This window comes from Thunnus thynnus, chromosome 20, assembly GCF_963924715.1.
Source record: "Thunnus thynnus chromosome 20, fThuThy2.1, whole genome shotgun sequence".
In the NCBI taxonomy this organism is placed as follows: Eukaryota; Metazoa; Chordata; class Actinopteri; order Scombriformes; family Scombridae; genus Thunnus; species Thunnus thynnus.
This window is the reverse complement of record NC_089536.1, coordinates 24,318,461-24,345,122: the sequence shown is the minus strand read 5'-3', so window position 1 is coordinate 24,345,122 and position 26,662 is coordinate 24,318,461.

Sequence of the window (26,662 nt, the reverse complement as noted above, 5' to 3'; positions counted from 1 at the left end):
CAACACCATTTTTATGGTGAAAAATACATGATCAAATTTAATATCATTGCATAATTTGGGGTGGACCTACATTGAGGAACTGTTAACTCACTGCAAAAATGTCTTTATTGAGGCACAGTTGAGTTTTTACAGCATGTCAGGATTTTTCCCACTTGAGCCATGTGATATATGTATGATGTGTTTCATCACATCGTCATCCTGTGTTTATGTCCATATGTGTTCTAATGCAGCAGATGTGATCTGTTCCTTGTGACAGCAAGACATGGCTGTCCCTCTTACTCTTGGTTCTCATTAGTGTGAGAGTGGGCGTGATCTAACATATATGTGATGGATGCACCAACTGACCTTTCCAAGAAGGTCAGCAATGCAATGGTGAGTGTAAAAAATACACTGGTTCAAGAATAGTTCAACATTTTCTAACTTTTTCTGAGAGTGAGGTGAGAAGATCGATATTAATCTTATGTCTGTGTGTTAAGCACAGAGCTGGAGTCAGGACATGGTTAGCTTTGCTTAGTATAAAGGCAGGGAGTGGGGGAAAATAGCTAGCCTAACTGCAATCACGATGACAATGCTAACATGCTGATATTTATTAGCTATAATAGTGTACCATGTTCATCATTTAGGTTAGTGTGTTAGCATTCTGACATTTGCTAATTAGCACTAAACAGAAAGAACAGCTAAGGCTGATGGGAATGTCATTACTTTTGCAGGTGTTTCATTTCTTTCATCCCTTTATTTACAAGGACAACACACATTATTCAACATTCTTGTGAATGTTCCAGTGTTCGCCAGCCAACGAATTTTCATCTGAGGTGTCAGAGTATTTGGTTTTTAACCAAAGTATTCAACAAATTTGAACTTTGACCTGATGCTGGTACTAGGTAAAAAGCCAAGCGATCACTTAAAGGACAAGTGTGTAAAATTTAGTGGCATCTAGTGATGAGGTTGCAAATTGCATCCAGCTGAATAACCCTCCTCTTTCCCCTCCCCTTCCAAGTGTGTAGGAGAACCTACAGTGGCCGCTTAACTTGTGAAAAACGCAAAGAACGCGATAGGCCTTCTCTAGAGCCAGTATTTGGTTTGTCCATTTGGGGCTACTGTAGAAACATGGCAGAGCAACATGGTGGCCTCCACAGAAGAGGACCCACTCCCTATGTAGATATAAAAGGCTCATTCTAAGGTAACAAAAACACAATGATTCTTATTTCCAGGTGATTATACACTAGTTAAAACATACTTATGAATGTTATATTCCATTTCTGCCAAGTCTGTTCCACTAGATGCCACTAAATCTTACACACTGGTCCTTTAAGTTATTAGTAAAGTCAAGTCAATTTTATTTATATGGCGCCAGAACAGAAGTTATCTCAGGGTCTTTTTCATATACAGCAGGTCTAGACTATACTCTACAATATTATTTACAAAGACCCAACATTCCCCCGTGAGCAAGCACGACAGCAGCAAGGAAAAACTCCATTTTAACGGGAAGATACCTCGAGCAGAACTGGGTTCTAGGTGGGCAGCCATCTCTACCGGTTGGGAGAGAGAAAGAGGGAGGGGATGAGGGGGGAGATAGAGAGAGTGAAGGAGAGAGGGAGAGAGCAGGATGAAAAGAGAGCATAGCACAATGCAAATTCTACATAGAGATGTATTGTAATAATAATGATAATAATAACAATAATAATTATGATAATAATAATAATAATAATAATAATAATATAATGACAATAATAACATGACTACTAATAATTATTGTAATATTGAGCAGGATCACAGGGGCAGTAGGTAGCTTGCAATAACAGATCCAGATTCCAGAGCTCTGGAGGCAGAAATACGTGCAGAGAGCAACAAGAGGAGAGAGACGAGAAAGCACACAACTACAGGAGAGAGAAGATGCTGAGACAATAACATGCATTAATGGGACATGAATGCGTACAGATGGAGAGGGGTAGGAGGAGAGAGGAATTCAGTGCATCATGGGAAGTCCCCCGGCAGTCTAGGCCTATAGCAGCATAACTAGGGGCTGTTTTAAGCCTAAACTAAAGTTTATGGAATGTTTGTTAATAATATTACCAAAAGGAAGCATATATAAGGTGAATAGTATTGGTCCAAGCACAGAACCTTGTGGAACACCGTGTCTAACTTTTGCATGCATGAAGGAAGGATTCATTGTTAATGTGTACAAACTGAAATCAATCTGATAAATAGGACTTAAACCAGCTTAATGCAGTTCCTTTAATGCCAATTAAATGTTCCAGTCTCTGTAATAGGATGTGTTGGTCAGTGGTGTCAAATGCAGCACAAGATCTAACAAGACATATACAGAGAGAAGTCCTTTGTCTGATGCAGTTAGGAGGTTATTTGTAACTTTCACCAGTGCTGTCTCTGTGCTATGGTGCACTCTAAAACCTGACTGAAAATCCTCAAATAAACTATTGTTATGTAGAAAGTCACACAAGTGATTGGCAACTGCTTTCTCAAGCATCTTAGAGAGAAAGGGAAGGTTAGATATAGGTCTATAGTTGCCTAAAATGCCTGAATCAAGAGTAGGCTTTTTAAGAAGAGGTTTAATTACAGCTACTTGAAAGGAGTTTGGTAGATAACCTGTTAATAAAGACAGACTGACCATATCTAGTAATGAAGTGCTAACTAGCGGTAAAACCTCCTTAAGCAGTCTAATTTGGATGGGGTCTAAGAGACAGGTTGATGGTTTAGATGAAGAAATCGTTGAAGTTAGTTCAGGGCGTTGATTGGAGAAAAACAGTCTAAGTATAAATCAGGTTTTACAGCTGTTTCTAAGGTTCCTGTGTTTGGGGATAAATCAGTGCCTGTTGAGGGCAGGAGGTGATGAATTTTGTCTGTAATAGTTAGAATGTTATCATTAAAGTAGCTCATGAAGTCATTACTACTGAGAGCTATAGGAATACATGGATAAGCAGAGTTATGACTCTTTGTCAGACTGGCCAAAGTGCTGAAAAGGAACCTTGGGCTGTTTTTATTCTTCTATATTAATAATGAGTAATAGGCAGCTCTGGCATTACAGAGGGCATTCCTATATATTTTAAGACTATCTTGCCAGACTAAGCAAGATTATTCCAGTTTGGTGGAATCCTTTCATTTTTTTTTCAATGTTTGCTTTAATTTGTGGGTTTGGGACTTATACCATGGAGCTAACTTCTTTTGTTTTATTACCTTCTCTTTTAGAGGGGCGATGGAGTTGAGTGTCATTTGCAGTCACCCTGCAGCACTATCAACAAGATGATCGGTTTGGGAGGGACTAAAGTTAGCACAGGAGTCCTCTGTTGTATTGAGACATGGCATTGAATTAAATGCTGATGGAATTGCTTCCTTAAATTTAGCTACAGCACTATCAGATAGACATCTAGTGAAGACATTTTTGTCTAATGGCGTGTAGTCCAGTAATAGGAATTCAAAAGTTATTAAATAATGGTCTGATAAAAGAGGATTCTGTGGAAAGAATATTAAATGTTAAATTTTGATGCCATATGTCAGAACAAGGTCAAGGGGCGGTTAAGCCAGTGAGTGGCTTTATTTACGCTCTGAGAGAGCCAATTGAGTCTAATAATGAGATAGTCGCAGTGCTAAGGCTATCATTATCGTCATCCACATGAATATTAAAATTGCCTACTATAATTACTTTATCTGTACTGAGGACTAAGTTTGATAAAAACTCAGAGAATTCAGATAAACATTCAGAGTATGGGCCAGGAGGATGGTACACTATAACAAATAGAATTGGCTGTAGTTTTCCAGGTTGGGTGTGAAAGACTACGAACAAGGCTTTTGAATGAGTTATAATTAAGTTAAGGTCTAGGGTTGATTATTAGGCTTGAGTTGAAAATGGCTTCAACTCCACCTTCTTGGCTGGTGTCTTGAGGAATGTGAGTATTAATATGACTGGGGGGAGTGGATTCATTTAGGCTGACATATTCTTCATGACACAGCCAGGTTTCAGTAAGACAAAATAAATCAATATGATAATCTGATATTAGATTGTTTACTAATACTAACTTTAGATGACAAAGATCTAATGTTTAAGAGTCCACATTTAATGCTCCTATTTTGTTGTGCTATTGCAGTGGTGATGTTAATTTTTTATGAGACTTTTATGTATAACTCCTCTTCTGTTTACTTTTGATTTAAGTGATTTAAGCGGTCGTGGGAAAGACACAGTTTTTATGTGTTTTTGGGTGGGTAATTGCTCTAATGGAAGTGCAAAGAAGCGTGTAGGCCTGCAGCTCTGCCTCCTGGTCTCAACTCTGGGTTGTCATGCTTTTGGTCTACTAATAAACTCAGCCATATTTCTAGATATGAGAGCAGCTCCATCCAAAGTAAGATGTATGCCGTCTCTTCTAATTAGACCAGGTCTTCCCATGAAAGTCTGCCAATTACAGCTCACATAATAATCCACAAAGCCCAAATAATAATCGAAAATAATTCATTTGCTGGACACCACCTCAACAGCCAGCAGTTGAATGATGGTTTGCAGCTACACATGACATCACTGGTCAGATTAAGCAGGGGTCCAGAGAAAACTATGGAGTCCACATTGTCCCTGCATATGTACACACCAACTCAACATTAATTTCAGTGACTTCTGATTGGCGCAATCAGGAGTTGTTATGAATGAATACATGAATGTATGTATAAAATTTCATGGCAATAAATCCAAAGGCTGTTGAGACAATTCACTCACAACCACAAATGTCAACCTCATGGTGTCACTGGAGGAAACGTCTTCAGAAAAGCTTCATCCTCTGGGGACCATGAATGTCTATACCAAATTTTGCACCAATTGTGGCACCTGGTGTCACATCCTGCCTGGACTTTCTGTTGTGTTTGGACTCTTTGTGTTTTTGTTCTTTTGGGTTCCTGTGTTCCCTCTGTGTGTCTGTTAATTCCATTTCTTCTTCTCTATGGTTATTGAGCTTGTTAAGTTTTCTGTCAGGATGGCTCTGTGTATCTTGGTTGCTATTCTCCTCTGTTCCACCAGAGACCTCAGCCTTTCTCCCTGTTATGTTAAGACTGGACTGTGTTGGAGAAGGCTGAATTGAGTTGTATCTCTGAAGGACTGTCTTGTGTTATTAGTTAGCTTGTAGTGGTGTGTACTTAAGTTTATGTAATTCTGGGATGGTTTGATTTATGCTGGGTTGTGATTTAAGAGTATTGTGTTTTCTGTTACTCTGTGTTTCCCTTGTGTGTTCCTTCACTCCTCCTGTGTTCATGTGCTCCTCCTCACACCTGCTCTGCATTACCCTCGTTAGCCCTGCCCTGCTCTGTGTTTTCCCCACACCTGCCCTGTATCAGTCTTGTCAGCCCTACCCTGCTCCCTGTGTTTCCCTTAACGTATCAGCTCCCAGCCTGCCCTTATGTCCAGTCACCTGTTCCCCATTTGCTCATTAGTTCAGTTTGTATTTTACCCCTGGTTTTCTGTTCAGTCTCTGGATTCTCTGTTTAGTTCTGGTTTGTTCCATCCTGTTTGTTCTATTTAGTTTGACCTGCTCCTGCCAGCCTTGTCCTGTTTGCACGAGCATTTAATAAGGAGCCTGAAGCCTCTGCAATTGGGTCCATTCCTGCTACTTTACATGACACCTGGCAGATGTGAGATATTTAACAGGGCAAGTGAAAACTTTGACCTGCTGGTGGCACTAAAGGAAAAGTCAGTCACCAGCGTCTCTAGGATTCATCCCCTGGGGATCATGAATATTTGTAACAAATTTATTTGCAATCCATCGGATAGTAGTTGAGATATTTTACTCTGGACAAAAGTGGTGAACCAATCGCCATTGCCATTCATAGAGCCATGTCACTAACATGGCTAAAAAAGATCATTTGTAGTTTTAGGGAGAGTAGTGCTGTTACTATTTCTAGACAATATGTCAAAATCTGGACAAATAAACCAAACCTATCTGCATGGCTCAGTACCACGAGAGTTAAGTGAGAAATGTTTCTTTGTAATTTGCTTGAACCAATCTTTCAACATTCTCACCATGGTCACAAGAATGGACAGTCTCCACTGCAAAATAATTCATTTCATCAAATTAATGAGACATGGCCTTATTGTCCTGGAATTCATTTCTAAAGGGACATGCTCTGAGGTTATCTGAAATTCACTCATTTGAAAAATTTAATGACTCCTTACATCTGGGACAGTGACATGATTTATAGTGCTTATTTTCCCACCACAATGTGCCCACTGCATCAGAATAGAAATCACATTTCATCCAGGTCTGTCCAGAGCTCTGTTTGTCCCACCACTATTCATTTGCGTTCCTCATTAGTAATCCAATTATGCACACTGGCTCCTGCCACAGACGTAGCTGATCATTTTTTAATCATATTAAGCCTTTCAACTCTTTCAATTGTTTGTTTCAAATCGGCCAGAAACATGGTCACGGGAAGGACAGAGGAATGACACTTTGCCTAATAACCAATGAAGGGAAAATCAACCGTGAGATGGTGCTGCCTGAGCTTATAGCCTCCTCCAGTCAACTGCTGCCAGTGTTTCTCCTCAATCACAGCCTGTTCCTGCAGGTTATACATGAGATGGCCAGTAATTGACACACTATTGTAGTGTATAGGGTCGATCTTTAAATACTCAGCTGATTTAGAGCCTCTTTTGAAGGTCTAGAATCAGGCCTGGCAGGAGAGGAGGCTCTGCACTCAATTTGGGATCTGACTTTACATTCAGTAGGAGTGGAAGTCAATATTCTCAGACCTCCCTTGGGCTTTGAAAAGGGGAAATGGTGAGAAATGTTGACAAATAGATAATCAGTTAAAGGCTAGATGAAGCGAGCCTCACATGCCTCTCTGCCAGCTGAGATAAAAATCTGCAAAGTATAACTGCCGTGACAGATAAGAGGGAATCTCATCTCATCCCCGTCTTCTTTCTCACAAACCTGCCACTGGCATCCATTTTTCTCTCCCTCCCTCTCTGTCTCCATCGCTCTCTTTTTCTTAGGTTCTCCCTCCAAGGGAGTAGCTCTCCACCCAAAAAGTATGTGATTTGTGAATTGTGTGGAACAAAGAAAATTCTTAAAAGAAAAACATAATCTCAATATGAAAACAGTCATTTTGGGTCATTAGAGTTTTCAAATGATTTAAGAGATTGTCCTGTTGAAGAGTCCTTGAGCAAGACACTTGACCCTTACAGGCATCAAAGGAGTTACTCTGTACTTAACCCTGACCTTTGAAACAGACTTCCCATATAGGGATTGATGGTATTAAATTCTTTCATGTAGCATTTGGAGAGCACAATATATTAATTTGAGGCTACATATCACTATTTCATAATACGAAATACTAAATGTGAGCAAATGATCAAATCAAATTACACAATTTTATCATGGACACAGGATCTTGGAGGTAAGAAATGTAAGCATAAACAAGAGCTTTCTGATTGAAATAGACCACATATTGTACCTCACACAGCTTTTTTTCTCTCACCTTGGCTTGTTTTTGCAAGAAAGGGACTCTTGAAACTAACAATAAATGAAGCAAATCCTTCCTATCCAAACTAAAATATAGTTATAGCTATTGCTAGTTGTACCAACAAATATGTATATGACATTCAAAACTGCAAAGGCATGTTATTAACAATCAATAATAAATAGTTTGGGTAAAAACCTGACATTAATATAAAAAATAACACTGACAACCCATTGGCGCTATATTGACTGGTAATATTGATCACCTTTGACACAGTGATTTTTTTTTTTAGTGTAATTAAGTGTATATTAATGTACACTATGAGTACCTGTATGCAAGTACCCCCCCCCCCCCAACAGATCACGTATCATCACATGACCAGAGTACCATACTAATTTCCACAGTGAACCTGATGACAACGGAGCTATCTCCATGACAGCTAAACAAACTCCATTTGCTGAGGTAGGAAGGAGTTAAGATTTCTTTTTTTATCAAACTAATGGCATTCAGTTGGACAGAAATCCAATGTTCTTTATCCAAACACTAGTCTGGAATGTCCAAGATGCCACTGAAGTACAGAAACTCTCGGCCATATGTTTTGGTCTTATCAGTCAGTAAACAGATTCTGGGAGCATATTTCTGAGGCATTTACACACATATGTGAGAACAACAGAGCGAAGCTCATCCAAGTATTGCTGTTTTTGAAATGCCTCCCCCAAAAGACAAAATCATGGCATCTCAAGCAAGCGCCATACCATTTGCCTCATTACTGGCAGGGAGATTGATTCCTCTCCAATGAAAGTCGGACAGGCCTCGTTCCTTCCAATGTTGGGTGGAGGAGATGCTGTCAGTGTTACCACTGGAAAAGTTAAGATATAAGAGATGCAAAAAACAAAAACAATCAGCATGACATAGTCATCTTTTGTGGAATTTGTGGAAGGTCTATCCCTCTATCCCTTGCCTGTGTGAGCTGTAATATAAGCTGTCCCCAAGGTAAACTGTGATATAAGCCACACATTATTGGGACTATAAGATAAACACCATGTGATTAAACCATTCTGTTATACCCGCCTTATTTTGTGAAACATGCATATACATTTGCTATATCTACAGTACATGTTCTCATATACTTTAGATCCATACTCTTATGTTTCTGTGTACTCTTGGATTTATTTGTTTCTCTTTCTATTCATTTAAAACTCGTGTAAGACAGTGTATCATACGTCTCCCTATGGAGCCCTGGAGGGTTGTCTTGGAAGGTACTGGAGATGGGGCACGATGGATAATCCATAGACTTTACTTTCAATTGCTTTCATTGGACCTGCTCTTTACAAACAAGGTAGTCTATGAGAAAACTGTGAACAGCTTGTTCTGTAGTTCATCCAGAGCAACAGGGACAAAAACAATTTGCTACTTAATTTTATTTAATGATTTTTTTTAAACACTGTGAGAACCACAATCAAACTCCCATTCACCACCATTGTATTGGGGTAGCAGCAGAAATCTCAGGGAAGGATTGTGCCTGTATATTCAAATATCAAGGATTTAAGATTACAGATTTATAAAACACTCTTTTACACTCTCTTGAATTCAAAAGTGCAATATATTAGGCCACTACTTTTCCTCCCATATGACTACTCTTATATTTACTGTTCTCTGCAGATCCTGGATTTTGCAGTGAGTTGTGGTTTGCACCATTTTGCAGAGGACAACACAAACTATATTAGATGGTGGCTTATGTGTTTGGGGACTGGATAGATGCTATCCTCTCTTCAAATGTATTCTCATATCAACTGGGCTATTGCTGCTGTTGTTTCCCTTTTTTGGCCAGAATGTGGAGATCTGTCTCTGGTCCCTCAGATTCGCCTTGCCTGCAGGCAGTAATAAACTACAGACATGTTTCCTCGGCTCAAACTCCACCTTTGCTGCCCCCTCTCTGTGACACAGGCCATATCATTATCCTCACAAGGAACAAAAATGCCTTTGCAATCTCGGTGTTGGAGGAATTTCTCCTCCTGCCTTCTGTCAGTCAGCTCTATCAGGCATCTGCGGTCGAGACTTGCACTGAATGCACAAAATCAAAAAGAAAATCCTCTCTTTTCATGAATTTGCTCATGTTTTTTGGTTCCCTGTAAGAAAGATGAGAAGATGGGAAACATGTGAAGATTGACTGGGAGCTGACTGACAATAAAGCTAGTTGAAAGTGTATAGTATATATTGTGAAAGAGCCCGTCGACTAATAGGAGAATACAGCCTAACCTAGTGTAGTCTTCCTCTGTTAACATGAGTTAAGTGACACAGGTAGTGAGCACAGGCTACAGTGAGGATACAAGTGTTTCTGGCTGTGGTCCCAGAAAGCTATTGATCTTAGATGTTCTGTGCTATGAGTCAGTCTGCTGCTGGATTTCTGCGGTGCTTGCATGCATGTGTTTGTCTAGCTGTGGACCAGATAAGGAAAGAGAGATTCAAGCTTGAGACGGGGTGGTGCAGGTGACAGTGTACTGTACAGTGAGCAGTCTGAACGTGGTTATCACCGCTCTGAAGGCGTTCCTATCTCTGATTCTTTCATCCTTTGCAACAGCCTCTGATTGCTCATCTGCAGGCATTAGGCACAGACAACACTAGATGGCGGTGTTTATATCTGGTAGGAAGCTTAACTTCTCATGCACATTAATACTGAGGGGGGAAAAAAGTTGTGCTTTGATATTCCTATGCAATAAAACACCAACATACCATTAACTGATAAATGCACTTGTTTAAAATGCTGGTTACTTTTAGTGTTTAAGCAGAACAGTTTGTTCATGTATTGATTTTTGAATTAGTCTGTATTGGTATAAGCTTGCCGGCGTTTTTCAGCCTGTACTCATTTTAATGCACTATTAAACAATTCTCAGTTCCCTTAATTTAACCCCTGATCTTACAATTCTCGATGATACCCTGAACAACACAAACAGCAACTCTTTCGTGAGGGTGTGACAGAGCGTCTTCTGCTGCCATTAGACCGACGGAGGAATGCAGACAGAGCTCGTCGTGCCAAGTTAAGCGAACCATCGATATGCTATTGCCTGGCAACAATGATTCGCCCGGTATAATGTGAAAATTGGATTGCAGGACTCGTGATGAGAGTCTCTCTGTTCCTGCTATCACCAAGGTGTTACTGAGCATGTTTATGCTCTCAGCATCGCCATGCTTGTTGGAACTATCAGAACAAATATAGCCATACACACTCTGCTGAGTATCAATGCGCTTATTTATCCACAAGAGGAGGAGTAGGTAGGGTGTGTGTGTTTGGAGCATGTGTGCATGTCTATTTTCTTATGGGGGAAGCCGTTATAGAGAGGGTTAAAGAGGCATGTGTGGGTTTGATTATTGGCCAGAGTGAGACAGAGTCCTGCTCTTACCCGATAAGCACCGCAACAGAACAAAATGCAATGCATAGCCCTCTATTGACAGCCACTGGACCCCTTGTTTGTCAGTAGAAGGCATTGGACCAGTCTTGGATCACTTTCCATGTATCGATCAAAGCAAATGGAGCGACTTGAGTGGAACACAGTGGCCATACTTAATGTGATTCTGATATGTGTGTGTATGTATGTGTGTGTGTATGACAGGCAGGTTGACGTGTTGCCTGGGGAGACCTCACTACACCAGACCTTTGTCCCTGTGTGAGACAGGGGCTCTCGCCTCATAGCCGTGTCCTTGATACTGCTGTCACATCTGCAGCACAAACATGCACACATACGCAAACTTTGAGAGATTGTACAATAAAGTCATCAATAAAAAAACACAGATATCTGTCATTCTGCCCACCTCAGAATGTTATCCTGGGCTTGGAAATTGACAGAGCAAATTGTGACAAAAAGGTAGATTTACGGTCTTATTTTTGTAGTTTTAGCCATCAGTGCAATCAGTTATAAGAACATTGTACACAGAGACTGGGCAATGATGCTACATGGACATAAATGCAATGTTTGTAAGAAAAGTGAACCACTTTGTATTTGTTTTAGGTGTGTCTTTGATCTCATCAATTAATTAGGTGAGTAAAATGTCACCTTAGGGTTAGGTTTATCCAAGGATTTTTATCATGTGTGCTTATTGTGGGTGCATCTGTGGGCTTGCATACTGAGAAATATTGTATATACTAAAACAAACACCCTGTCACCAAATCTTATTAACACTTTCACACAACTGTCCTGGATATAGCCTAGTTAAACTTTAAATGGGCATTGAAACAATAATATAACTGGATCAAGTATTCATCTGCAATTACTTCTCATGCTAAAATGGTGAACAAAGTGCAAAAAGTGCAATATACACACACCCTGTACACCCAAAGTATGCTGATGTTTCAACAAATTGTTTAATCAGATATACAGACGTCTATCTGCAGAAAGGCCAATTACAAGGCAGCATTCAACAGGTGCAGCATCGAGGGAAGAACACCACCCTAATATTACAACCAAATGTCCAAGAACAATGCTCTGGTGCTGCAAACTACTGGAATAACATGCTAACATGTCTGCATGAGATTCCTTCCCTGCCAGTGCTGGCAGTAATGACTTCACCTCAGTACAATAAAGATGGTTGTACGCTCACATATAACCACTCATGATCAAATAATTGTATATGGTTAGCATTGTGTTTTTCCACCGACATAGTGTACATTTAAAATGTATTATTGTTCTCTAAAAGTTGTTAACACATAATCTTACAAAGATGAGAGAATAATATCAGTTTTTAAAATCAAGCTTGGTTAGTGGTGAGAAATCATGGGAAAACCTTCAACTCTATTACCATTAGAAATAATGGCTACAATGCTACAAAAATAAGACCCTGGTTGTAATAACCTGTTATCTTCTAGCATGTCAGAGATAGGGACAGAGCAGGAAACACACCCACACACATGCCTTCCAACACACAGAGGCACATGAGACCCCCCCCCCCCCCAGGGAGGTGGTTATTATGAAGACAGTGATGTGACCACGCATTTCACCTCTGCTTTGTGTTATAGGCAGACCGACATGGGCATGGCATCTCATTCTACCATGTCTGACCTCACGTCAGCTCCGCCAAGGTGGGTGTCACCTCATTCAGAAACGAGGCGTCGCTCTTGCCGGTGGATCGCTGCCCCCTCTGCTCGGCGACAGGGCCCACGAGCTTACCAGAGGCAGAGGTATGTGAGTGATAAATCTAAAGAGGCAGTGTAGAGAGGAGAGGAGAGGGAGGGGGGGAAACAGAAGGGTAGTCGAAGGAAGAAAGCAAAGGGGAAGGAGTGGGAGGATAGGGAAGGTGAGAGACAGATGGGGGAGATTGCGGGGTGGAAGTAGGGGAAGAAGGGGCAGAAGTGATGCAGAGGAATGACGAGTGCAGGGGTGAAGGAGCGCATCAACCCTCTCTGTTTCATCTCAGCACGATTGCAGCCTTGCTCAACCTCAGACAGCAGAAAATAGAGCGAGCCATTTATCTGTGTACAGAACTGCAGAGACCAGATGAGCAAACCTGTAAACCCTGATCTGAGGTCAGTTTTCTCTTTGAATGGCTGAGTTCAGAGGTGGGAGATTGGAAAAGCTGGTCCTTAATCCACAGTCTGACAATGGTGCCGCTGCTTCAACAAACAATCGGGACAATTTGTTGAGTCATCAGGGTTTCCGAATAATTACCCAGCAAATGCCAAAATCGATGGCTTTTCATGGAGATCAGGCTGTAGGGGAACATTTTAAATTTCAATATCAAGATCAGCATTTGTTTAATATCATCTTACATACACAAAACGAATGGTTGATATACTTCCTGTTTCCTTTAATGGATGAAAAATTACTGAACAAAAATGCTGAATTATTATCAGTAATTTGGGGATAAACAAGAGGAACTCATCCCATCAGCATTAGCTGAGATGTGGTGGTTCTCCCACAACTACTGGATGTAAATGTTAATACACTAGAAGTGACAAACTGAAACTGATAAATATTTTATGAGCATACAAGGTGTCAAGTTGGCTTTTAGCTCTTCAGCTCTTTAAAGGCAGAGTATTTCAGCATTTAAAAGGAAGATGTTTTCACTCTCATGTGAGAAAGTTGCATCTTTTTTCTTCTTTTACCTCTCAAATCTTTTGCTACAGGCTAATTGTTAATCTGCTGTGTGCAGTTTCATAATGGCACATTCATGTCATGTGAGAGTCATTGTAACTACCAGTTCTGTAAATGCTGTTCATGTTACAATCCAAGTTGTAATTATGACTGGGAAACTTTTTTTTTTCTTCCCCTGAAAGCTTAACGCTCAACAGAGCCTGAAAAAAACAAAAAACATAATATGAAGGCTTCATGTTAGCTACAGTATTAATGGTTGTTCAATTAATTAAATACTAATTTAATAGTGGTAGGCCATACACAGTATTTTAAATCCTCACATGACCGACCAATGATACAACTGTCACTCATTGTTAGATAAACATTCATTGTTCATTAGTGTTCAAATTACACTCATTAGCACAGTTGTTTTGTTAGCTTGGCTCTTGATATACCTGTAGTTAACAGTTGTGGTTCTATTTTTGTCTATGTTTATGGTGCTAGTACAGGTAAGTTTTGGGATCAAAACATGAACAGCTGAAAATAAGACAGTTAGAAGGACTTGAATCTCCAGTAATGATTGAAAAGCAGAAGTGTAAGAATGGTAGCCATCCTGATATGTCCGATGACATGAACGCTTGCAAGTTTGAAACATTAGAATCTTTCCCAGAGCTATATTTCATCCCACATGATGTGAATGCGGCATGATGCAACATTTGATGTATTCTCATTGAAGTATTCTGAATTTAAATGTGTGCAAAAACTGCAAGACTGTCATTTTTGTTCTAATGCTTAAAACTCAGAAGCAAAAGCCTGACTTTTTAGTACCAGTGGATGGTTGATTGTACAAAGTGTCCAACTTTTGACACAGAAAACCGCAGTTTGCATCCTGTTGACAACCAACCATCATTGTTGGTTTCTTCAAAGGTAAAATACATTTCATTACCGCCTGGATTTCATTTTTTGTTGCTCAGGCCATTGATTCTATAGGTTGATGTACTATACTTTACTATACTATACTAATACTTTAGAGACTGTCTTCCCAAGAAAAACGACACAATGGGTTGTAATGTCAGTCACCCAAAAATTACATTTGAGTGACAGATGCCATCTAGCGGCCATAGTAATTATGACCTGGGCCAGTAGTGCAGTTCAGATGATGTGTGTGTAGGTTTTAAACAAATCTCAGGTTAGTCAAACATATTTGGCTGAGAAAACAAAGGTGAACAATAAAATTATTACCCAACCTGTCCGCTGTAAACATACATCATGGTTTACAACTTTGACCTACTGTAATTGCCATGGCCGTCACAATAATTGTGACTAACCCTAACCCTAACCCGAACCCTGTGCAATGACTATTAGCAACATTACAGGTGTACTCGTTTTCAGTTTTACCTCCAAATAAAGGTCTAGCTAATCTGGCTAAACTGTTTGTTTGTTAACAACCTGTCTGACTGTTCTGTATGTTTTAGTTGTTACAACTTAACCATCCTTAAACAGCCTGGCTCTCCAGTCATTTAGTTCCTTAGACTTGTTGTAAACTGGCTGCAGTGGTTTTGAATCAACACATTTGAACACAACCTATATTTACAAACCTTCAAGAGAATGACATAAAATATATAATTATGCAGGTGCAACACAACCAACTGTTAATAAGGTAATTTATTGGATAAAGTGTTTTTCACTCAGACAATTTTTGTCTGAGCTTTAAATTGGAGCAACTCACAGTAGGTGTAATAACAGGGTATTAAAGTTACAAAAATCTTATTTTCTGTCTACAAGTTAAACTATGAATAGAATCATAACTTTGCATCTTGAGGCAGAAATATAACAAAGACACATGAGGAAAAAAACACAGATGCAATTTTGAAATATTACAGCTTGAGATGGAGTAAGAATATGAGCTCCTTACATTCAAGTTCTCCTAAATCTCTTTGTCTCCCACTCTGTCATCCTCTCCACACACACTTATTGTTTCCCATCCTTTCATAAATAGCAACAAAGACAACAAATTGGGACTGTGTCAACTATGTTCATGAGAAGTTAGGGAGAGAGCGAGAGCATCAGAGAGGGAGGGAAACAAACCAATTACAGACATTGATTTACTTCCAGGCTGCCTTATAGGCGGCTTAGCTTGCCGGTCAGGTTCCAGGTAATTCAGGGGATTGCATCCATCGCCATGTACTTCAGTTATCGCTGCAATCCCATCTCAGCCTCCATGAAAGAATGCAGTGAGACAGGAATATTAATAAGCAGCCGTGGCGCTCAAAGTCTGGGCTCGTAGGATCTAACATGATCCACAGTGACACCTCTTCCCTCTTTCGCCACTCCGAGGGGCCACCATTTCATGTTTCATATTCTCCTGGTGTGTGCGGCGAGTTGAATACAAAGATACCTCGTAGCATGTTCCTTTTATATCCCAGGTCTCAGATGTTTCTGGATGAAAAGCTTTCAAACATGCCACAGCACACACTTCCTCTCAATACACTTTTGATGAATGTGGCACACATTCAAATCATTCATGTGAAGGACTTTTTCTTGGTGGGCGTCTCTAATTGTCAAGACCTCATTCCCCTCTCTGTTTGACGGTTGAACGCTTCCGTTAGGAAAAGCACTATTATACAGCTCTCGTCTTTGGTTTCACACTGAGGCTGAAGGACAAGATCTGAAGGACAAAAGACAAAAGAGAGGCTTGGGTGTTCATTATGACCCCCTCCAACCCAACTCAAACACATTCAAAATGCACTGTCTCTTTCCTGTTTTAGCTGTCCACTTTTTCACATTCGGTCTTAATCTTTCACGCTCGTCCTCTCACCTTTTGAATTTCTCCCCACTTTTTTCTGTCCACCGCCCCCTCCTCTGACTCTTCAATCACAAGCATTTGGCTGCAGGTGGGATCAAGCCACTGCGAGATGTATGAGTGTGGAGAAAAATGGATGGCTAATTCAATCAAGTCTATTATTCCTGAGGCAGTGCCGTGTTATCAGCAGCACTGCAAAGGCGTTTTGATGCATTGCCTTCATGCTCAGCCTCGCCCCCTCCCCACTCCCACAGAAATCAAAGTTGTTGTGGTCCAGGAGGGGAGGAGACGAGCTTCACAGTCATCAGAGACCAGAAAGGGCTTGTTTCAGCGCCGTTTGCCTTCACCACAAGGAAGCTGCTGTCACAGCAGTGAGAAGTCGAGTGTCAGGTGTCAACATCATGGAATGAATCATATCAGTCTGTTTTTAGTTAGAAAGATCAGTTCAGTAAGCAGCATTAAACTGATGTAAAACATATATAACTCTTTTAATACCACAAATAAACACATGAATTTTGTCTCATGATAATCATTTACTGAGCCTTTTACATATTATCTTGAATGCTGATTCCAGTCTTAAAATTAATATCTATACTTTACTCTGCACTAATCAAAAATGTTAAATGAACAATGGATCAAATGACTGTGTACTGTGCAAGGTGTCAATTGTAGTGACAAACCCACGGGGAATTATCATCTGATTCTGCAGCTCCCATCTGCTCAACGAAGCGTTTTAGTGTCTTTCAGTTGTTTTGGTTTTAAGGCTTGCAACGGTTTTCATCAACCATGTTTCCAGATGCAAGAGGCAGCTGTTTTTGGTGAAAAAGCGCCGATAAACCCACCATACACTACCTGTCCAGCACCAAACAGCAGTCCAAGTTAGCTACTAGCTGGTGAACATATGGAGCATTTAGCAGCTAAAGAGCCAGATATTTTACTCTTAAGTGGGTGGAGACCAACACAGAGCTAAAAGAAGCGTGAATATTGAACTTACATTTGCTGGCTCCAAATGACTACTTATTTTGCTCTGTATCTGCTGCATGTGTGAATAGACACATATGCAATATAAAGGTATATCAACGGAGTGTTTACAGCTTGCTGTGTTGCCCCCATTGGCCAACTCACTCCCCTCAAAAAAAAATTAACACAGTTTTAAAAGTATCACAATTTATATCCCCACACTTTACAGTATCACATTAATTTTCTGTATCTTCTTGTTAAAACACCTCACACATTACCATATGATGCTTTTTACTGAGTTAAACACTGTACATTTGAAAACAAGACTGCATGTTTTTTATGGCAGCACCATCCCATCACACAAAAAAATTCATGCATCATGCTTTGCGTGTTCCCAAAATTCAAGTAGACATACACTATTTGGCAACTTTTGAAACTTTGTGATCTCACCCAGAAATAACTACTTTTCTCCATCATTCAGGTGCAAAGCTGCCAACAATATTGCCACAATATTCTTCATCTTTTTTCTTAAAAAAGGAATCTGTTCCTGCTGTGCTGGCTCATTCACTGTGTGAAAATATTCAGTGGTACAAAATGTGTGGCTCAATAATCAGTATGCAGTCACACATAAAGGAACAGGTTGGTCACCTGCTGTATGTCAAGGTTGGATTTGTCAAAGAAAGCTTTGTGTGAGCTTATAATTTGATGTAGCCATTCTTTGATTGTAAGAACAGGTTTTGAGAACAGACTACAATTTGGAGCCTGCACTGCTGTTTAACTGGAACACTGATTTGGTGTTTGTGGGCCTATTCTTCAATGATGCATCTGGAATAAGTTAGACAAACTGTAGAATTCTGCAAATTTGAGGATGGATGAATCCAATGCAGGGCTGATGTTAACTTTTTCCTAAAACTGGTGTTGGAGAGCTGAGTGTTGAGAGATACAAATCCTTTATGAAGTCTGTAACACCTCTCCAGCATGTTGACAAGCTCATTAAATCTCAGTACAGGTCAGTTTTTTCTTACCAACAGTAATACCCTGCACTGTATGCATAGTTATTGTCTTGATAACTTATTTAGAGGTTTTACTTGCAGTAAAGTTTGACTCAGAAACAGTCTTTAAAAACCCTCATTCACTCACAATGTATCTACTTGGAAAACTATGACCTTGAAGTTACTGTTTTCCCTTTGGCCAATCCTTGCACTTGATAGCACAGCAACACAACTCCTATGTTTGTGCATTAAATATGGACTTGGAGCCAGGAGGCAATTAGCCTTACTTAACATAAAGACTGGAATCATAAGGAAACAGCTAGCCCAGCTCTGTCCATAGTGAAAAAATGCACCTACCATCACCTCTAAAACTCACCAATTAACACACTGTATCTCTGTTTAAACCATACAAAACCAGAAAAACGATTCAAAGTACTGGGTGGATGGATAAACTATTGTTTTTTGAGACATGTTAATATGTCATCTTCAGAGAAGTTAAGTGTAATATTTCGCTTTGGACAGAGCCAAGTTAGCTGTTTGGTACCTCCAGTTTTTATGCCAAGCTAGGCTAACCCTGACTTCAGCTCAGTACTTAAGGCACAGGCATAAGAGTGATATTGATCTTCTCATCTAACCCTTGAAAAGAAAAAATGCATACATGTATTTCCTACGATTCATTTAAATAAAAATATTTAAAAAACAAATTTTATTGTAATCCATTCCCTGTGCGTGGTGGAACAGAACATTTCACCGGCAACAGCAAATGAAAAAGACAAGCTTGGATAACAGTATGTAAATGACAGCAGTATCAAGACAGTTGGGAATAAATTAACATGAGTGAGCAATGTGAAAGAAGAGACAATATAAGTGGGAGTAAATAGATTTGGACAGGGTGAGAACCGAGACCAAAGACAGATATAGACTGAGACAGAAAAAAAAACAGGCAGTGAGTGAAATATAGGCTGATGGCTGAATAAGGACAGATAGAAAATCAAAAGAACAAAAAGGCTGGGATGGAATGAGCGTAGGGGTGGTGACGTGCAAGTTCATAAAGGACATGAAAAAGGAGAATGATGAAAGAGTGAGTGAGACAGAGACAGAAAAGAGACAGAGGAAGGGAGGGAGAGAGAGAACGGTAAATAGAATCTCTCTGTTTAAGACAGGCTATGCGGGAAATCATTTACCCTCATGTCCAAGCTGTGTTTCATTTAGGCCATTAATCACAGATATAATGGAGAGCTGAGCCCTGTGCTCCTACACACTCCCTCTCTCTCGACATCACACACACACACTAACATGCTGTATGGTGAGTACTAAGCAGCAACCCTAATGGCCTCATGGGAGAGAACTAAACATTATTGAAAGCAAAGCTAATTTTACAAAACTAACTGGTTGCCAAAAAGCATCCTTGTCCCCCCTGTGTGTGTGTGAATCAGGGCATGAGATAGAGGGAATTGTACAGATGGATTTTTGTCTGGTTTTGGTGTAAAAATAACCGCTGCAGGGCTACTTCATTTTATTCAGAGAGTGTATCTGAAACACAGCTGTTGATTTCATGATTGGATTTGAAAGTTGACGCCTTTCAAGAATTTTGATACATTGTTATATCAAGAAAATATTCCTGCTAGGATTTCTGTGTCTCAGTTATATTTATAGTGAAAATGAAATTACACTTCTCCTCACTTTTTGTCAAAGGATTGTTGTGCATATTTTTCCATTTTTTCAAAGAGGATGAAACTGTTGATTGGGCATAATTGTGGAAAATGCAACTTAAGCTTCAAGCCTCTGGGTAGGCATTTTCTATGACAGTTGAGTGAGCTGACAGCCAATGTTGTTGTTCAGGTGGTAAAAATTACATTCATCTTTCCCGTAGACAACATTACATGACTCACAGTTGGAGCATTTTTTCAGCTAAGTTCAGCATGACACTCTTCTGGTTAAATCGTCACCACAAAAGATGAACAACTGTGTCAGAAAATATTTGGTTATTTGATAAAAGTTATAACTCCCAAGGTGCATTTTGGCAAGAAATCACAAGCTTAAAATTATGTTATGTGCATGGCAAACGCCGGGCAGAAGCTACAGACTACGATGTTGAGAAAACTGCAGTTTAAACCATTTTGTTTTTCTATTTTGGGTCAATTTTGAATTCTGACCTGATTTGCACCTCTGACTGGCTGACTGACTCATGGGTACAACATCTCTATGACCTCTGATGTGAGTCTCTCTCAAGATGAAATATCTGTAATGATTAAGGATCTTAGCTTTTCCCCAACTTACAATATTGACCCATTTAAACTAAAAGTTGATGCATTCAATTTTTTTAGACAGCTGTATTTCAAACACTTTTTCTGTATGAGGTCAAGTGTCCTATCTAGCTATGGAGTAGCAACTCCTTTTAAAAAGAAATTTTCGTTCTTACCTTCATCTAATCTGAATCCCTCTATACTCACCCACAGCAAATTAGTGGAAAAAGATTCAGCTGAAATATACAAGATATCACATGCTGTTAAAGGAATTTAAATTAATCTGAATTGAAAGCTGGAATCTTGGAAAGAGATCATCATTCTGTCAGCTGATAAAGGCAGGTCAGTTGTGGTTATTGGTTTTGCGCAATATGATTCTGGCATGAGAAGTCAATTATGTAAGGCAGAGTGCTATACACCTCTAAAGTCAAACCCTACTGACAACTTTAAGAAATCATGCATACCTCATAAAGTAGGCCTTGATGCTCTCACCCATTAACTCAACAAACGTCCAGATGGGATTTTGTCTCCCAATGAATTCCTACTTACACCGTCAGAAATGATTCTCACCATGAACTTCTTTAAGTGTTAAGATTCCTATAACCTGCAATCCTATGGCACAGCTATGGGCGGTGCTTTTGCCCCATCCTATGCCTGTCTTGGGTCTATGGGAAGAGAAATTCATTCATAACCCACTCCAGAGCACATTTTTGTATTACCAAGATTGCTTTGTGGAAAAGATACATTGATGATATCGTGGTCATATAGAAAGGTGATAGATCAGAGCTGTCTATCTATCTCTAGCTAACTATCTTAACGTCAATGATTTCTTCACCTAAATCATCAACCTGTCTCTTAGACCCCATCCCAACTAGGCTGCTTAAGGTGTCTTACCCTTAGTTAGCACCTCTTTACTAGATATGATAAATCTTTCTTTAGTAACAGGTTATGAACCACAGTCCTTTAAAGCAGCTGTAATTAAACCTCTTCTTAAAAAGCGTACTCTTGATTCAGGCATTTTAGCCAACTATAGACCTATATCTAACCTTCCCTTTCTCTCTAAGATGCTTGAGAAAGCAGTCACCAATCAGTTGTGTGACTTTCTACATAACAATAGTTTATTTGAGGATTTTCAGTCAGGTTTTAGAGTGCACCATAGCACATAGACAGCACTAGAGAAAGTTACAAATGACCTCCTAATTGCATCAGACAAAGGACTTCTCTCTGTACTTGTGTTGTTAGATCTCAGTGCTGCATTTGACACCATTCACCAACACATCCCATTACAGAGACTGGAACATTTAATTGGCGTTAAAGGAACTGCATTAAGCTGGTTTAAGTCCTATTTATCAGATTGATTTCAGTTTCCTCTATGCACGTAAAAGTTAGACACGGTGTTGCACAAGGTTCTGTGCTTGGACCAATACTATTCACTTTATATATGCTTCGTTCAGGTAATATTATGAGGAAACATTTCATAAACTTTCATTGTTATGCAGATGATACCCAATTATATTTATCAATGAAGCCAGATGAAACCAATCAGATAAGGCAGAGCCTTCAGCTATCAGGTTCCTCTCCTGTGGAACCATCTTCCAGTTTCATCCAGGAGGCAGACACCCTCTCTATATTTATGAGTAGACTTAAAACTTTCCTTTTTGATATTATTACTATTATTATTATTATTACTACTGTTTATATTATTATTGTTGTTGCTGTGCTTCTCTATATATCTCTCTCCCTCCTCCTCCCTCTTTATGTCTCAACCCAACCTGTCAAGGCAGATGGCCTCCCACCTAGAGACTGGTTCTGCTTGAGGTTTCTTCCTGTTAAAGGGGAGTTTTTTTCCTTGCTGCTGTCACCAAATACTTGCTCATGGGGGAATGTTGGGTCTCTGTAAATTAAAGAGGATGATCTAGACGTGCTCTATGTGGAAAGTGCGCTAAGATAACTTCTGTTGTGATTTGGCACAATATAAATAAAATTGACTTGACTTGACACTTTACAAGGGAAACAACAGTACTGTTGAGACTACAATTTATTGTAAATGCTTAAGCAGAAACATACTTCTAAATGCTGAGAGCAACCACCCAAAGCAACTGCAGTACTGTTACAGATTTCCAGTCTAAAGCTGTTGAAATGAAAGAGCGTTTCCAACATAGGGGTTACCCTATATCATATATCTCTTTGGCCTATCGGAGGGCCCTACATACAGAGAGAGCTACCACTATTTCCCCACGGATTACTTTCTCTACTGAGTACTCTCCTCTGGCAGGCAGGGTCAAAAATATTATTCTTAAAGATTGGAATGTCCTCAAGAGTGACCCATCTCTAAATAATATCAGCTCTGTGCCTGCCCTGATCACATTTAAACGTTGCCGCAATCTGAGAGACAGACTGGTTCATTCTGACACTAAAAAAGCACCTAACCCTGTCTCCAGGCTGCCTATTCAACCTACAGCCTTTTTTCGCTGTGGCCACTGTGCACAATGTTCATTGGACACCAAGTACTTTACACTTCCATATACTGGTAAAAAATACTTCATGAAATCCTTCATTAACTGCAGCAGCACACATGTTGTCTATATGCTAAAATGTCCCTGTGGTCTGGTTTATGTCGGACAAACAAGAAGAGCTTTAAAGACTTGCATATTTGAACATAAGATTGCAATATGCACACAAAACATGGACTATGCTATTGCTTGACATTATGCACAGGCTAACCATGGCTCTGCAGCATCATTAAAGTTCTGGGGAATAGAAAAAATTCACCCTCCCCTAGTGGTGGTGACATCATCAACTCACTGCTCTGCAGAGAGGCACATTGGATTTACATTCTGAACACAGTGGAGCCTTTTGGCATAAATGAGGAACTGACTTTCTCATGTTTCCTCTAAGTTGTCATACTTGATAGATATTTGTATCGGTACTTTTTGTACTTATCTTTGGAACTTTTAAAGAGATTTGTGTTATTTTGTTCTCTTGTTGGTGATGTAGTGTTAGCCCTTTGGCATAAATGAAGAACTGAATATGTCATGTATCCTCTAATTTGTCACATTTTATGGATATTTGTATTTGTACTTTTTGTGTTTTCATTCATTCTGCCCACACAGCTATTGCACCAATCAAACTATAGTACTGACATTGTTAGTCAGTGCCAAAAAATCATACCCACTGGGGAACACCAATATAAGGGGAGCTATCTCCCTGTATTGAAACATAAATAATATTTCAATTTCTTCTTTTTGGTAATTACTGTTTTGAACAAATAAGTACATATGTCAAAAAAACACCTGAGATAACTGTATATACTGAATACTAAGCAAAAATAAATGTCAGTTCGACTTAAATGGATGAGGTTGATTAATCATCTCCTTCAAAAGAGAAAAGTTTGGGTCAGGCCATTGTTTTTCTCATAAATATGAAGGATTTCTTGGGCTGTGGGGCAAAATAAAAGTGCTGCCCTTAAGAAATGCCTGGAGTCTGTCCTCGTCTGATGATGTCACCTCCTTCTCACCAGAACTCCTTCATCAGCAAGGTCAGGAGGCTCTCAGCGTGGGGCTCCACTGTGGCAGCGCTAATGTAGTCAGCTGGAGATAATAGGGAGTTTTTGGGAAGTGGACCTTCAGCGTGACCCTGGAGAGGAGGTAGAAAAGCTGACTAAATTATTCATCAGCCGTCACTGATCCTAATCAAAAAAATAAATAAATATGCGATGAGTCCCATGCAAATGAAGACGAGTGTTTTTGCCTGTTAAGGCCCTGGATTCTGCGAAGGCCTAGAGTGAAATGCATAAACAAATCAAAGAATGCATGCACGCCCACCACCTTAGGAGCTCCTTTAAACAGGTATCAAAGCAGAAAATCTGTCATTTTCACTCTTTCATCGCTCCGTTTCACCGTATGTTATCGCACATTGTGTATAAGAGCTGCAACAGACAACCTCTCTGTGATGAGACATTATCTCTGTACCAAAATGTGTGGGCGTGTTTCACATCCTCATATACAGTGCAGTCAGAGGCATCTTCAGGATGCCATTAGAGGCACATACACAATGCAGTGAACAATTGTGTGGTCAGGAGCACATGTGTATTATACAGACTGTAACATTTAGTTTGTTGGGTTTGTTCATTGAAACTGCCTCCCCCCTGTCCAGCGTAGGTTGCATTAATAATTCATCAATTTTCTGTATTTTGAGTGCCCTTTATATATTTATATCGTGTATGCCAGCATGATGCTAGGGAGTAAAAAGTTTGTGGCCCATTTTCGTGCTGCAAAAAGGCCACCAAGTGCTTTTCCATCCTCAGACATTATTGTTTGACAGCCTGCTTTGAAAAGGGGTTTTGTTGTTATCCATTAGTGTATTTTGTACCCTGCAGCTTTTACAGTGAAAACCCCTCAGTACCCCCGCTGTGGTTCACATAACCTACATGCATGCACAGAAGTAGGCATACATACACCCCCATGCCCAGCCCATCCCCCCAGCTCACAGACACACTCAGTGGGGGGAAATAGGTGGGAGGTCAGGCTCAAAAAGGATGCAAGCCAATGTTAGTTACTATGGTAGCCAGTCAGACCCTGCTTCCCTGAAAGTAGAGCTTAGAGGGTGGCATCACTGTCAGTAAATAGATTTCTTCAACGGAACACCACTTTACCAGAGCGTGTCGGCGGCTTATCAGATCCACACAACTAACACTGAATGATCAAATGTGTTGCACAAAAATCAAATGGTTTGCAGCCTACACAGTGTCAGCAGATTGCAGAGTTGTTATTTCTATCTTGGTGAGGCCACCTGGTAAGTGGTGAAATATGGGACAGGTCATCCAGTGAGCTAGCGATCGCCTGGGGGTTCGCAAGTAATGCACAGCACACACTTCATTGCTTTATCCAAACTGACAGTCTGTCTGCGAGTCTGATCATTTAAGCAGGCTTCAAGATTCATCATAACTATTTCATCTATGATCTTTTTGCTTAAAGGGTTGGTTTGATCAAATTACAAAAATACTGTTTTCTCACTTACTTCTAATGGTGTCAAACCATGCAAATAGTCTCAGTTTTATATGGCCAGATTTTGAGATAGAAAACTATTTCTTCAATAGAAACTAGATCTGAAGAAAACTGTTGACAGTGTGTTCTGTTGATTATTCAGAGCAACAGAGACACTGTTCCTGAAAAAAGATACTGCTGATGATTTTGAATATATTTGTTAATGCTGTGATTACCACAAATGGAATTCCATTGACCTACATTGTATTGAGGAGATGTCTCAAAGCCAAAAGGGTGAGATAAACCATACAAACTTGATTTTACTTGCGTACTAGGCTACCTGGAGTGTCTAAACGTATATCCACTAGGGCTGAATCCTCCAAGGCCAACACAGGCACCAATTCTGTGAACACCCACATGAATATCATCACAAATGGTAATGTTGTCCAATAAAGAAAAATGTCAAATGCCAATGTCAAAGCTGAGTTTTCATCGTGAGCTAAACCTTGTGTCAATTCCTATTGTTAACTTTCTTGGTGTCATCCGACAGTTACCCACAGGTTTTGACCACTCTGTGGTTTCACACAGTTGGACAGCCTGTCTATTAATAACTAAACTTTTTGAAAAAATATATATATTTAATAAAAACAGACACAGGTAGAAGCTGTAGTGACTTGAGGTGACCAGTCACCAACAACACCAGCAGTTGACTTTGGCACATAATATCAATCCAAGCACATGTGCATGTGTGGGCTTGTGTGTGTTTATATACCTGTCTGCATGCATGCTTGGTGAAACACACAAACTTCATTTTTTTGTACTAAATATATTCTTTGATACTGATATATTGCGACACGTGCCGCTATATCGTTAAAGTTGGGATCATGGCAGTAAAAGCAGCAGCACCACCACTGTGCTACGTCAGGACATTATCTATCAGTTCCTCTTTAAAACCTTCTGCTATTGTTATTTTGAGTCTGCTGCTGACCTTACTTTACAACCTGACATACTCCCCTCAACAACCAGCCACCCAAAGCAGGGTATCTGAAATAGCAATCATCCCTTTATCAGCGCTCTAAGATTTTGAAAAGAGCAGCTGATGTAAACTTGGACATTAATTGAGCCAGTGAATCAAACTTGAATGGATGAATAAAACAGCCCA